The sequence below is a fragment of the Pteropus alecto genome, unplaced genomic scaffold, assembly GCF_000325575.1.
Source record: "Pteropus alecto unplaced genomic scaffold, ASM32557v1 scaffold79, whole genome shotgun sequence".
NCBI classification, from domain to species: Eukaryota; Metazoa; Chordata; class Mammalia; order Chiroptera; family Pteropodidae; genus Pteropus; species Pteropus alecto.
In genome coordinates, this window is record NW_006494612.1 from 4,144,364 (window position 1) to 4,158,793 (window position 14,430).

At 34.9% G+C, this 14,430-nt stretch overlaps 1 protein-coding gene and 2 pseudogenes across 1 annotated transcript in view; 2 read left to right on the top strand and 1 right to left on the bottom strand.

Annotated features, from left to right (window-relative positions):
* Positions 1-14,430, bottom strand: part of SEC63 (SEC63 homolog, protein translocation regulator) — a 55,890-nt gene that overhangs the window by 40,997 nt on the left and 463 nt on the right. The window lies entirely within an intron of this gene.
* Positions 10,322-10,440, top strand: LOC112474426 (annotated as a pseudogene).
* Positions 12,623-12,741, top strand: LOC112474355 (annotated as a pseudogene).

Genomic DNA, 14,430 nt, shown 5'->3' on the forward strand with positions numbered 1-14,430 from the left:
GTGGTAATCTGTAATCTGTTACCACAACTTTATAACCCTTCTCTGAAAAGTAGAAAACAAAAGTGAACCCTGTGGTGTTGGACTGGAATTTAAGACATCAGTATGAACTAATATAGAAATACAGATGTAGATCTATACACATACATACATACTTCCTAGCTCTAGAAACAGGGATATTAAGAGGATTGAACACACCTAGCACCTAGATCTTGGCTTCTAAATACCATTCTCCACTAACAAGAACCAGGGATCCAAGTCATCTTCCCACAAAAATATTACAACAGGAAAAAGAATGATTTTATAGTGGAGAAGAATGGTAGGATAAGTTAACTGCCCCCTCCCCACCCCCCCACACACACCAAGATGTCCATATCTGAATACCCAGAACCAGTGAATATATTAACTTACATGGAAAAACAGACTTTACCAATGTGACTAAATTAAAGGTCTTGAGATAAGGAGGTTATCCTAGATTATCTGGTAGGCCCAATATAATCACAAGGGTCCTTATAAGAAGGAGATGGGGAGAGTCAAAGACAGAGAAGGTGATGTGACAATGGAAGTAGAGGCTGGAGAGATATCCTCCGAAGATGGAGGGGGGCCACAAGCCAAGGAATACAAGCTATCTCTAGAATCTGGATAAAGCAAGGAAATAGATTCGACTTTAGACCCTCCAGAAAGAACCAACCCTGCCAACAGCATGACTAGCCCAGTGAAACAAATTTTGGACTTCTGGCACCCAAAGCTATAAAATAAGAAGTTTGTGTTGTAATAAGCCACTAAAGTTGTGGTAATCTGTTACAACGGCAATAGGAAACTAATACAGAAAACTTATGCATTTACCACATTAGGTTATCAGTGAACATCACCAGCAATGGGACAAAATGCAATTACACAATAACAGAATACAGTGAGAAGAACATAGAATTAGTTTTGTGAAATTCCCGCCTAAGATACATAACCTGAATGTAATCATGAGAAAACACCAAACAATCCAGGTCATTCTACAAAATAATTGGCATGTAATCTTTGAAATCAAGAAAAAAATTGAAGAACTGTTCCAAACTTAATTAACTAAAGAAACATGTCAACCAAATGTGATGTGATTCTAAATGAGATCTTTTACTGTAAAGGACATGATTGAGACAAGTGACAAAACTTGAATGGGGGATGAAAATCAGAATAGTAGTAATGTTAATTTTCTGATTTTTATGGTTATATTATGGACACTTTTGAAAATACCACTGGCAACTTCTAAATCTGTATTTCAATAAATTAAGCCTCTGCAGTCTTCCACTTTCAGCTACAAAAAGAGGGAAACATTTGATGAGGTTATAACACTGAAGTCTCTTTATTAGCCAGACAGCTTGATCTATTCAAAGGAATGAAATTATCTCAATGTCCTTGGCCAAAAGAAAGTACACATGGTTTTCAGCCTCAACATTCTTGCACAGTGCCTACGTGCACCTTGTATGCCTTACTCTTCCAATCCAAAAATTAAATCTTAACCTTTTAGAAGAATAGTTAAGTCAGTCAATTAGTACTACTGGGTACAGTTTACGCTATAACACAGGGGCATTTAGTTTTCCAGTACAACTAAATAGTCATAGTACACATTCCAAATCTCTATATGAATGACTTCAAGTCAAAGTATATACATCTTTCCAGACAATTTTTTACAAGATACTTAGAATAATAAAAAGTTCATTTATAAACTTCTAGTTTATAGAATTACTAGTTTCATAGCCAGTAAAAATTATGTTAGTAATATGATTAACTTATATAGTTTTTAAAGAAATTAAATTATAAAAAAAGGGAAATTACAAGGTCATAAAATAAGTCTGTGGCTTTAAAAACCAACATATTATGATTACTCTTAGAAGCTGAACATAAAGTTTATATGTCTGTGGGAGTAGTCCAAATTTGGAGAGAGGTTATCATGGTTTTGCTTCATAAGCTATACAGTGCCTCTGCTAAAACAGTCACATCCATCTGTCCATGACAGGATGAACTGCCAATTTGTAATATAACTGAGTGAACTTGTAGTATTCCTGGGACCCAAAGAGCTGAAAGAATGTAAGCTAGAACTGAGACTTTCAAACCTGTTTACCTGCTTACTACAAAAAGAATTTTTAAAAATCAGGTACCTTCTTGTGGATTTCTAATTTGGCATCTAAAATTTTTCATCATAAGTTTGAAGAGTTGGAAAAAAATGCTATTTCTAACAAAGTTGACATTTTATAATAAAATAGTTCCACTGCTTTTAAATGCACCAACGAAATCTAAAAACCATGGTTATTTCATACCCAGCATCATTCATTTACAAAAATTCGTGAAAAACCCTTCTACTTCTCCCACATAATTTTATGTATTTTTATCCTGGTAATTTCTTATAATACTAACACATACTTCTTAAAATCAACTGTTTAATCCCTGTGACTTAAGTTTTTCCCAGCTTTTTATTTTGAAACTCTTCAAGCCTGCAGCAAAATTGAAAGAATATCAAAAAATGAACACTACTTTTCACCTGAATTCACCAAGTGTTAACATTTTACAACTCCTGGCTTTATCTCTAGCTCCTTTTTCTCTCCCTCCTTTTTATCCGAATTATTTTAGAGTAAGGTACAGACATCAAGATATTTCACCTTAAATGCTTTGGCATGTATCACCAAAGAACATCACTAAGTTTATCATAATGTAGTTTAAAATTTCTGATGATACATTTTTTAGTGTTATCAAGGCAACATAAATATTACAAATTGATAAATTACTAAAATAAGAGTAAGATATCTATCTGTTGTGTAACTTATAAGCAACTTGTAAATATCCCATGTGTTCAAAAGAGTTAAAACTCTAAATACTAAAATTTCTTAAAAAAAAAAAAAGCACACTTTGCCAATACGGCAGTGTTAGATAAAATAGCTTTATCTTCTACTTTAAGTGTACCTTGCCAAAACTTAAAGTTGCAGATTACCTTGAGTCATTCAGTTTATAGAAAATATATGCTGTGTAACCTAATTGGCAAAGGTAGTCCTTGTTGTTAAATCAATTAGGCTAATCAAATTTGGTCAAAAAAGTCTGACTTCGTTTTTTCAGTTCAAATAAATATATCTATACATTTTGATATTTTGAAAATTATAAAAGTCATTGAGAAATAAATTTTAGGACATACCTTTTAATATAGATTATTAAAATTAATAAAGCTAAATGATACACAGATAACATTTAAAAGAAAAAGATGTACCACGCTTCTCTTTATAAAATTCAAACTCCTAAAACTATCCCTAAATTCCTAAAGAGTCCAAGAAAATAGCACCAAGAATCAAAAGGTTATATTCAATATTCCAGAAAGTCTAAAAGACATAATGCATCAGTTTTCTAGCTACCTAAAGTCTCTCTGCAGCTAGTCATGATGATACTGGCTCACTCATTGTTGGGACAATTTTGTTCTTTTATTAATTTAAAAAGATAAGAAAACACATTTTACTATAATAGCACAGTCTGGTTCCCTGAATGCTTCAAAATAGGAAAGGCATGAGAATGACTTGGAAATGAAAAATTAGGACTCACTGCTCTAGACCACCAAAACTATAGCTCACCTAAGTCATCTTAATTTCGAAACAGACTAAGGGAAAATAAAGCTTCTGTTATGCTCTTAACTTCATTCTGAATAGTTAGCCATGATGTATCATTGTCAAGGCCAGTTCAAAACCATTTGAATTTGGGACAGAGGCTTGACTAAACACCATTCACCATCGCCACTGCCCAATTATCACAATCACAAATTAACTAAATTGGAGGATTTCAGAAACTTGGGTTCATTTACCACCTACTCCTATGCCTACTCTGGCAATGGAGAAGGGAACCCAGAAGGCAACGGAAAACTTTAGGAAAAGAGCAGAACCACCAAAGTTCATAATCTTCAGGACTGCCTGAAGATTATATAATTGCAAACTAATACAAATCAAGTGGTTCAAATAGATTAAGAACTATTCAGTCTTCCTAAACTGGTACTTAATTGGACAGCAGCATGTAACTATATCATATGCTCATCAACTACCTCAATTTTCTTTTCCCTTGTAGTACTGAAACCGTACTACAGAACGGAGTTTTGCAGCCTCAGCATTACTGACATTATAAAGTAGATAATTCTTTGCTGTGGAGGGCAGCAGTCCTGTGCATTAGAGGATGTTTGGCAGCACTACAGTCCCAATCTACTAGATGCCAGAAGCACCTCCCCACTGAAGACAATATTAAACTCACACACAAACACACCCCACTATATACAGGGGTCACTGAAGGCAAGTTCAATGATATGGCCTGCAGATCAGGGACACAGGGAGAAGAAAGGAAAGGTTAAAAGAATAAACAGAGGTGATATGGCAACAGTTACCTTTTTCCCGAAAAGTATCCTTCAAGAAAAAGAATCCCTATATTTGGGCACTCGTGAACACCTGGAAGGGGAGGGAGTGGGGAGCTTGATTATTTTAAAAGACAAAAAGAAAACCAAGCAACAACAACAAAAGCTTGGGAAAGACAACCCAAAACAATCTCAATTAATAGTAGTGCAGCATACTTAGAGGTCATCTGAAGGCAAAAATAAAAAAAATATGATATTTCATAATTATCCCAGGAGATATATCTCACGATTACAAGTGTTAGCTGTCACTGTAAGCAACCTCTGTAAAGACCATTTTAAAAATACAGCAAGTGGCTACATCATGGAGATTAAAAATATATACCTACAGCATGATCAAAATACCTAATGTTATATAATGCCACACTATGGCTTAGAATAAAATTTCCAGTGGTGGTATTATATTCATAACCCAAAAGTGCTACATCCTAAACAAATGCAAACTTAATGTATATATTTTGACGAACTGTTAGATGAGTGAAAAATAGCTCTGGTAATCACAAAAACACTGAGGCTGAATACATGAAGAATTTGAAAATAACTGTTTCCTGACATGTAAGAGGATAAAACTATATTTTAAAGTACTGTATTTTACAGTATGTGATTTTAAATATGTAACTAAAATTTATAAATTAAACATTTTAAGTAGGTATGACTTCATTCTTAAAAGGATATATAGTCAAGCTGGCCAAAAAACTTTTTCATCTCATTAAGAAATAGAACAGTAAGTCAGATCTTGTCACTTCTCTGCTTAAAAACCTTCAATAGTTTCCTACTGCATCTAAAATAAAGTCCAAGCTTCTTACTCTTACCCTGGCTTACAGACATGATCTGCATCCCAGCTCTCTGACTTTATCTGAGATTATTCTCACCTGCCATACTCCTGCCACTTTGGTCTTCTCTTTTCCTGGAATATGCCCAACTCCTTCTTGCTTTAAAAGCTTTTGTACACAACTATTCCTCCTGCCTGAGACAGGCTTTTCCCACTCAATTCAGATCTTTGTATGGCTGACTCTTTTGTTCCTTGAAGAAATGTTCTCAGGAAGATTTCTCTGAATACTCTACTTCTCTGTATAGTGTTATCACTGTCTGATATTTGTTTATATGTAGTAGTACATCAATCATCTCCCTCACACTAGGATGAGAACAGGGATCTTGCCTATATTATTCACCCCCATATTCCACTGCCTAACACAATGCCTGGAAAGTAGTATATACTTAATAAATTTGTTGAATGTATGAGTTATCTCATTTAGACATCCTTACCACCACCGTGGGGGTATGTACGTATGTATGTATGATTATATTTAAAAAACCAAGGGTCAGAGAGGTTAAGTAACTTTCCCAAAGTTACAGATGGTATCAAAGGAATATCAAATAACCACTAAAAGAGATGGGACTTATGCCCAGGTTTAAAATCATAGGCCTGTGTGATTCATCTTTATTTTAATTGCCTTCCCCTAATAAAATAACTAGATTGCCTAAAATACAGTTTCCCTGTTCTCATTAACTTAATCACACCTATCCTAACTATATCTCCAAAGCAGAAAATGTAATATGTAAAAAATCCAAGTCAAAAAATTTAAGAACAAGGGGTAGCTACAAACAACTGAGTAGATGATACCTCTAATAAAAAGTATGGTGAAAGAGAAGTTTACCAAAAAAAAGGTGCTACAAATAAAACTGCTGCAAGGACTTCAGTACTGAAGAGTGTGGGACAGGGCAATACAGCACATACCTTTCAGGGGGAAAAAATGGGAAACCAGGTTTTTTTTGTTTGTTTTAGCTAAATTTGCTATAGAAGTATCAAGGTCCAAATGAAAAGCAAACATCCAATTTATTATAAAAGGATTGTACCCTTAGAAGAGTCCCAAAGTGGAATTGCTAAGTTTAAAATTTTTAACATTTTCATAGCTCATTTCTTAAAAAAAAAAAAAAAAAAAAAAAAAGATCTATTCTGTTGTGCTCTGAATATAATAATTCATGTATTTATCTAATCATAATCCTTCCACTACACCCAGGTTACAAACTCTATCGAAACAGGACTATATATACTGTATTCATCTTTGTAACCTTTCCTGCTCCTAGTCCAGGCAAACAATAAAATGCTTAATCAGTAACTACTAGATTTAACAGGCAAAAATCTAAAGCCAAAAATATCTGGAATCTATGAGAAAAATTCCTCCATCCATGCTGACACAAATGTAATTCCAAAAAGTAAAGAATATCTTTTTAAGAGAAGGAACACCACCACTTTTCAAAGAAACAATGTGATAGTGAAATGGTAAGAAACTTTTTAAAATTTATTTACATGTACCAGTTTATTATAAAGGATATTATGAAGGATACAGATAAACAGCCATATTTGGAAGGACACAGAGCATGGTCCAGAAGGGTCCCAAGTATAGGAGCTCTGTCCCTGTGAAACTGGGGTGCACTACTCCTCGGGCACATAAATGTGTTCCACCTCCGAAGCTCTCTGAACCCATCCTCTTGGGTTTTTATGGAGGCTCAAGAACATTTCTTATCAATAAAGTCTGGCAATAGGAAACATTTTTTAAAGAAAAGTACTTGGACCTTCTTTATGTATGAATATAAAGTATGATTAAGGGAACAAACACCTGAGAAAATGAAAAAAAAAAAGTCTATCTTTGTTTTTCCGGTTCTCCAAGAACAAACAAGTATGCAATATGATCTTTCAATAAAAAGAATTTTACATAACACACTTACTAATCCAATGTTTGTCACATCTATAAAGTCTAAATGTTGTACTATAACTCATACTGCCAAGTTCCCAGCTAGTTTCCTCTACTGTGAAGTGTATGACCTAAGTGTGTCTATGCTACATGTCTGATACCCCTTTCTGTCAGAGAATATCACAGAAAGAATGACTTTATTTTAAAATGACTCAAACTTCTCAGATTTCTAACACTCCTTCAAGATCTAAAGTCTTAAGAAGACTATATGCCCTAACTTGAATATGCACATTCATAAAACATACTCCTTTGAACAGAACTAATCCTAGCCAGTTTTTCGTTAAAAAAAAAAAAAACACTCAAAAAAATCCACTTAACAAGAGATTGAGATAATCAACTCTACTCTAAATCAGAAATCACCTACACAAATTAAATCGATAGATAAGACCAACATTTCATTTTAAATAAAAATGTTCATCCCTATCTTTTCCCTGTACTGAATTCTCAAAACTGATAAATGTTAATAGGTTATTATTGGTCCAATCACCAAACAGCTTTTAAGAGAAAGAGAAGTAAAGGCAGAGGTGAGTGAAAATTCAAAATCTGCACTCCACTCTCTCATTCCCTCCATGGTATTATATTCCATAAATAGCCCAGCTATCCTAGAATTCTTTCTAATCTGGCCATTCCCCTATGTCCTAACATCAATGAACTAATAAGTCTCTGAAACGGACTCATCCATCTATTTCCCCACTCGGCCACCACCACCTTCCAGCCTCCTTCCACCAAATCATTCTTCACACAATGCTCTACAAAAGCAAAACTGACCATGTTGTTACCCTACTTAAAAACCTCCATTGTTTACCCAATAACTTACAGGATAAAGTATACACTTCCTAAAATGGCTGATTTGCTCCTAAGTGACAATCACATTAAATGTTTACCATTTACCAAACATCGAACTTTTGCATATGCTTTTCCCTATATCTAGAATGCTTTTCTCCCACTTACCTTTTAAGACCTATCACAAATTACCTCCTAGGCATGAAACACCCAAATCCCAAAACAGAATTATTCACTCCTTCCTCTGCATTCCCGCAGCACTTTCCATTTGCCATTTTAATACTTATTATAACATGTTAATTACAGGAGGCAGTACTGAGTAGTAGCTAACAAGAGAAGCTCTGGCATAAGACAGATGTAGGTCAAACACCCAGTCTTCTGCCTAGTAGCTGTATGGCTTCAGGCAAGTTAGTTACCTCCTCTAGGGCTCCATTTTTTTTCATTAATAAACCTGGGATAATCCATGAGTCTAGCTCCAAGTGCTACTGTGAGTGCATTGAGTACTACCCACCTTGAGGCTAGTAAACATTCAATGAACAGTAGCAGAGCTGAGGAGGGTCATAATTATCCCTTGCAGACTGAAGGGGGATATGGAGCCTTCTCCCACAAGAGGAGGGACAATGTCTAAAGTCCCTCCGCAGAGGAAAAAGAAAAGGATTGCATACACCAAAATGTTAACTAATTACCCTTGGGTGATGAAATTACAAGCAATTTTTGTTCTGTTCCTTTATGCTTTTCTGCACTGGGTATATGCAACTTAAGAAAAAAGTTAAAGGCAATTAAAAATTTGATCCATCACCTAGAAGTAGCATCTAGCACCAAGATAATGCTCTATAAATATTTGCTAAATGAAGCAATTTCTACAGTGTGTTTAGTGTTGCAAGCATGTTCATATGCATTTATTTCTTTGCTTCTCGAAATTACTTCTTGGGTAGGTAAGGAAGGTTATTATTATTACCCCTAGAAAATGAGGCTGAGAGTTTAGAAATAACTAAATAGGGACTAGGCTGGAACTTAAAACCAAAACTTCTAAATTTTCAAGTTCACAGTTTTCTTACTAAACTACTGAGCACTAAAAGTAGACTCCTATCCACATTCCCAAATCAGAAAGCTGAATCACTTCTATACCATTTGAGAGGGAGCAAGCAAAGAATAAAGAAATGTAACTTTTAAAAAGTTTCATTAATCCTTTCAAAAAAAAAATCTGATTACTTAAATTCCAAATCAAATTGTACAAAAAAGACCATGTACTAGCAAAACATGTAACAACCACTTTACATATATGCATGTGTTTAAACCTCACTTTAATTCTATGAAACAGTTAACTACTGTCCCTATTTTACAGATGAATAAACTAAAATACAAAGAAGTTAAATAACTTGCCTAAGATCACACAGAGAGTAAGCGGCAGATTTCAAAACCAGGGAAATGGCAGGTTTCAAAACCAGTTTTGAAAAAGTAAGATCAAGGAATAAGGTCAATAAGTTTTGAAAAATTAAGGTCAAAAACAACACGATTAAAAAATGGGCAGAAGACATGCATAGGTATTTCTCCAAAGACTACACACAAAGGGCCAACAGACACATGAAAAGATGCTCAACATCACTAATCATTAGGGAAATGTAAGTCAAAACCACAATGAGATAACACTATCACCTCACATCTGTCAGAACAGCTATTATCAATAACTCAAGTGTTGGTGAAGATGTAGAAAAAAGAGAACCCTTGTGCACTGTGGGTGGGACTGTAAATTGGTGCAGCCACTACAGTATGAAAGTTCACCAAAAATCAAAAACAGAACTACCATATGACCCAGCAATTCTATTTCTGGGTATTTATCCGAAAAATATTCAAAACACTAATTCAAAAAGATATAAGCATCCTTATGTTCACTGCAGCATTATTTATAATAGCTAAGATATGGAAGCAACCTAAGTGTCCATCGAAAAACAAATGGATAAAGAAGATGTGGTACATATATACGATGGAATATTACTCAGCCATAAAAAAGAATGAAATCTTGCCATTTGTGACAACACGGATAGATCTAGTAGAGGGTATTATGCTAAGCAAAATGAGCAAGAGAAAGATAAATACTAGATGATTTCACTTATACAAAGAATCTGAAAAAAATAAACCAACAAACGAAACAGAAACAAACTCAGATACAGAGAACAAACTGGTGGTTGCCAGATAGGAGGGAGTTAGGCAAAAAAGGTGAAAAGGGATTAAAAAGTACAAATTGCCAGTTAAAAATAGTCACAGGAATGTAAAGTACAGCATAAGAAATACAGTCAATAATACTGTAATAACTATGTATGGTGCCTGATGGGGTGATCCACTTCATAAGGTATATAAATATCTAGTCTATGGCCATGCCACCCTGAACAAGCCCAATCCAGTCCGATCTCGGAAGCTAAGCAGGGTCGGGCCTGGTTAGTACTTGGATGGGAGACCACAAAGGAAGACCAGGTGCTATAGGCGTAAAAAATAAAAAATAAGGGATTGTAAGCTGACAAGGTCCTTGCAATCTATGAAGTCAACTCACAAGGGGGCAGGGGGTTGCCTCGCCTAAAGAAAAAAAAATTAAAAGGTATATAAATATCTAATCACTACATCATATACCTGAAACTAATATAATATTGTATGTCAACTATAATTGAAAAATAAATTTAAAATAATAAAATTTAAAAAAATTACATAGGATACCAAAAAAAGTAAGGTCAAGGAGTCAAAAAACAGAAAACTTGAAAAAAAAAGTAACGATATATTTACCTCAATTCAAAGGATTTATAATCCTTAACCCATGAAAAGAATAAAAGCATGCTCTATTATTTGAAATTCTAATAACTGCAAGCAGTTATTTTCTCTTGTCACATATCACTGTAAGCCTGTACTATTTAAGTTTTTTAACAAAGTAGATGGCTTCAGCTACAAGAACTTTACAGCATTATTCTACTACTACAAGAACTTTACAGCATTTTTCTATGGTAAGTACTTCTTAGTTTTGTAAAACAAAAAGGTTAAAACATTAGCAGGTTTGGGGGTTTTTTGTTTTGTTTTTTGAGCCAAGAGCATATATCACAAGAAATATACCAACCTTCCAGCAAAAGAACCCTACTAAGGAAGTCCTCCTCTCAGCAGCACTTCTCAAACCTAGCTACGATTTACAATCACATACGGACCTTTCAAAAAACCACTACAAAGCACCCACTCCAGACCAATTAAATTAGAATATCTGGGGATGGGCACAGCATTTTTAAAAGCTCCCCAAGTGATTGTAATGTGTAGCCAGGGCCATCTAAACCCTCCACATTATTACTTCACATAGAGCTTTTGTCCGTAATGGACTGAAAAAGTATTCAGTCATCTTATTCAGCCAATTTGCAAACCACCAAGAGAGTAAGTTATATAGGACCCTTCAACTACTAAAAGGGGTATAAATTATAAGCCCACTTAGCCAATAGATTAGGCAAATAACAAGAAAAAAGGATTCCTCTGATAATGTTTTGGATAACAGAGTAATATCAATTAACATGTCATATATGTCAATGATCAAACTATTTCTATTTTTCAAACCCTAGATTTTAAAATCTGTGAAATGGTGCCATATTTTCTGAGAGCCCAATAATTCCAAAAGACCTACAGTAAAACTGTCAACTGAAACTGAAAGCCCCAAACATGTCATTTTAAAAAACTAAACGAAGATTATATGAACTGAACTTTAAGATTGTATAATTGCTGGCAAAGAAAATCTTTTCATGCTTTCATACAAAGGAAAAGTCAAGACTGTTATAAGAATTCCAAAATACAAACTTGTATGCCTACATTTTTGAATTTGGCTACTAATAGTTTCACAGAAAAATTAAATAAGCTTTAAAATCAAATATTAAAATATCCTACTGTATTATTCAAAAAATGATTACAGGTCCACATCCTTTATTCAAAATTCTTGAGGACAGATATACTTCAGAATTTCTCAGATTTTAGAAACAGTACAGTGTTTCTATCCTAACAAGCCCTCGAGGGTCTAAAACACTTCCAATAAACAAATTAATACAACAGCAAAATATGCCTATTTTCTAAGTGAGATGAATAAAGATTCCAAGTAGCTTCTGGTCAGTTCAAGACACCAAATTATTTTGCTGTAAACATCTAAAAAACTTTTTTCCCAGAGCTTTGGGTGAACCTACAATTCAAGATTTCTCTTTGATATTCAAGAGAGTGCATCTGGACTTTAGGGAAAAACGTCACTATGACAAAAACATCCTTTTAATGTCACTGTAGTTTTAAAGAATTCAAGTTATTATGGTAGATACGTAGATACACATACACACATACACACACACACACACACACACACACACACACACACGCACATACCCCAAGTGGTGTCCACCAATTTTCATGATAATTAGAATAGCATTTAAGTATCCACCTTAATTTTTACAGTGCAAGACCAAACAAATACATCAACATGTGCACATTTACTGACTAAAGCAAGTCTGAAGCAGAAAGCCAGATGTGAAGAAGAGGCAGATCAACACCTAACTAGCAATATGAAAACAACAGAGAAGGCTTGGAAGCTAAGCAGACCTAGCTCCATCACACAGGAAAGTTACTTAAGCTCTCTAAATTCCAGTTTCTTCATGTAAGAATGAAGGTGACCTACGGCCATGCCACCCTGAACACACCTGATCCCGTCTTATCTTGGAAGCTAAGCACAGTCGGGCCTGGTTAGTACTTGGATGGGAGACCACCTAGGAAGACCAGGTACTACAGGCTTAAAAAAAAAAAAGGTGATAATCATAGTATCGACTTAATTGTATTTTTAAGAGGATTAAATAAAATAACATTCAAAGCCCATGACTTACAGTCAATATTAACTCCCTATCACTTTTCCAAAGACCAAACTATATGTTTAAGGGACTCAAGTATGACTTGCCTTTAAGTTATCAGGCAAATTTTAGAATACAAAACTCACCATGAAAATATGACTTTCAAATTTCAAAAATCCAGTATATATTAAAATGACTAATGTCTGAAACCAAGGCATCTTTTTTCAACATATCTAACCAAATCTACCTACTCTCTCAATACCCTTTTGCCTTCCACACAACCAACTGCATACACAAACGGGTGATAAGTGAAAAGAAACTATTGTACTGAAAAGTGCACTCTTTTAACTTGAAATAAAATTACTAGAATCACCTAGGTTTTATAGATAAGGGAAACCACTACTGTACTGACTTCATCACTTATACAAAACCACTGTCCAAAGAACCCGGACAATCTAAATAAACTTAGGAAAAGAAGGCAAACAGACCAAAATCCAATTTTCATAAACTATACAATGAATGAGAAAACTGGTACCTTTCGGCAGATTTTTGCACCTAATAGATATTTTAATTATTGTTATATGTGCAAAAAGATGGACGCCTTTGTTATTATTTATCCTACATTCAATTTAATTTAGATCCATTATGTAACTCAAGAATTTTACAAAGCAATGAATCAGTTTTAAAGCATAAATTCTGAGCTAATTCAATGCTTCAGTGTTAACAAGTTCCCTAAAGTACAGTAGTATATATAACCTGGACAAACTAGACCTCCACCACGCCCAACCTGAGGGAAGATATTTAATCAAGTTAGCATAGCTCTTGTGAAATAGAAAGTTTTCCCTATATATTGTTAATACTCAAAACCTACTAGTTACCGTTAATGTTTCCATAAATAACCAATTAGGGCCTTGCAATTCCAACAGCTTTAAAATTATCACCTGCCATGTGTCCTAGTAGAGTGCAACAAATGGAATCCAAGCATAACCCAAACATAAAATGCCGTGACAAGAATCTTTATTATTCTGTGTTCTAATCCAATGTTATTTAATGTGAAAAAATTTCGAACTAAAGGCAAATGAACCAACTATCTCACAACTACCTACAAGACTTAAATTAACCCTTCATACTTGCACTTTCTGTCAAAAACAGGAAACGCCAAGGAAAGGAAATACAGAAAAGCCTATTTTTGCTAAAGGGAATAACAGCATTGCTTCCATCCACCACAGTGAGTTAAGAAATGAAAAAGCAATAGGGAAAGGGACAGGAAGGAGAAGCGGCTGCTGAGCTCCCCTGGAATCCTAAACATGCCACCCGGCTCAGACGGTACCCAAAACATCTGTAACGACAGCTGCAACAGGGAAACGGGGGTGTGGGAAGAAGAGCATCGGTGGCTTGGGGGCTCAGAGTTGTGCCTGCAGCTTCGGCTTCCTCCTCTGCCAACTCTTCTCTCATCTCCCCATTCCCATCCTGCTCCGTCTATTAAAAAAAAAAAAAATACCCAATAAAACCAGAAGCAGAGAAGACAAAGAGGCAGGAGGAGGCTGCAAAGAGTGTCCAGAACAATGGAGGAAGAGAGTGTGAAGCAAACTCCTGAGAAGGACAATGAAGGGTGGTGGAGAGGAAGCTGGAGAGG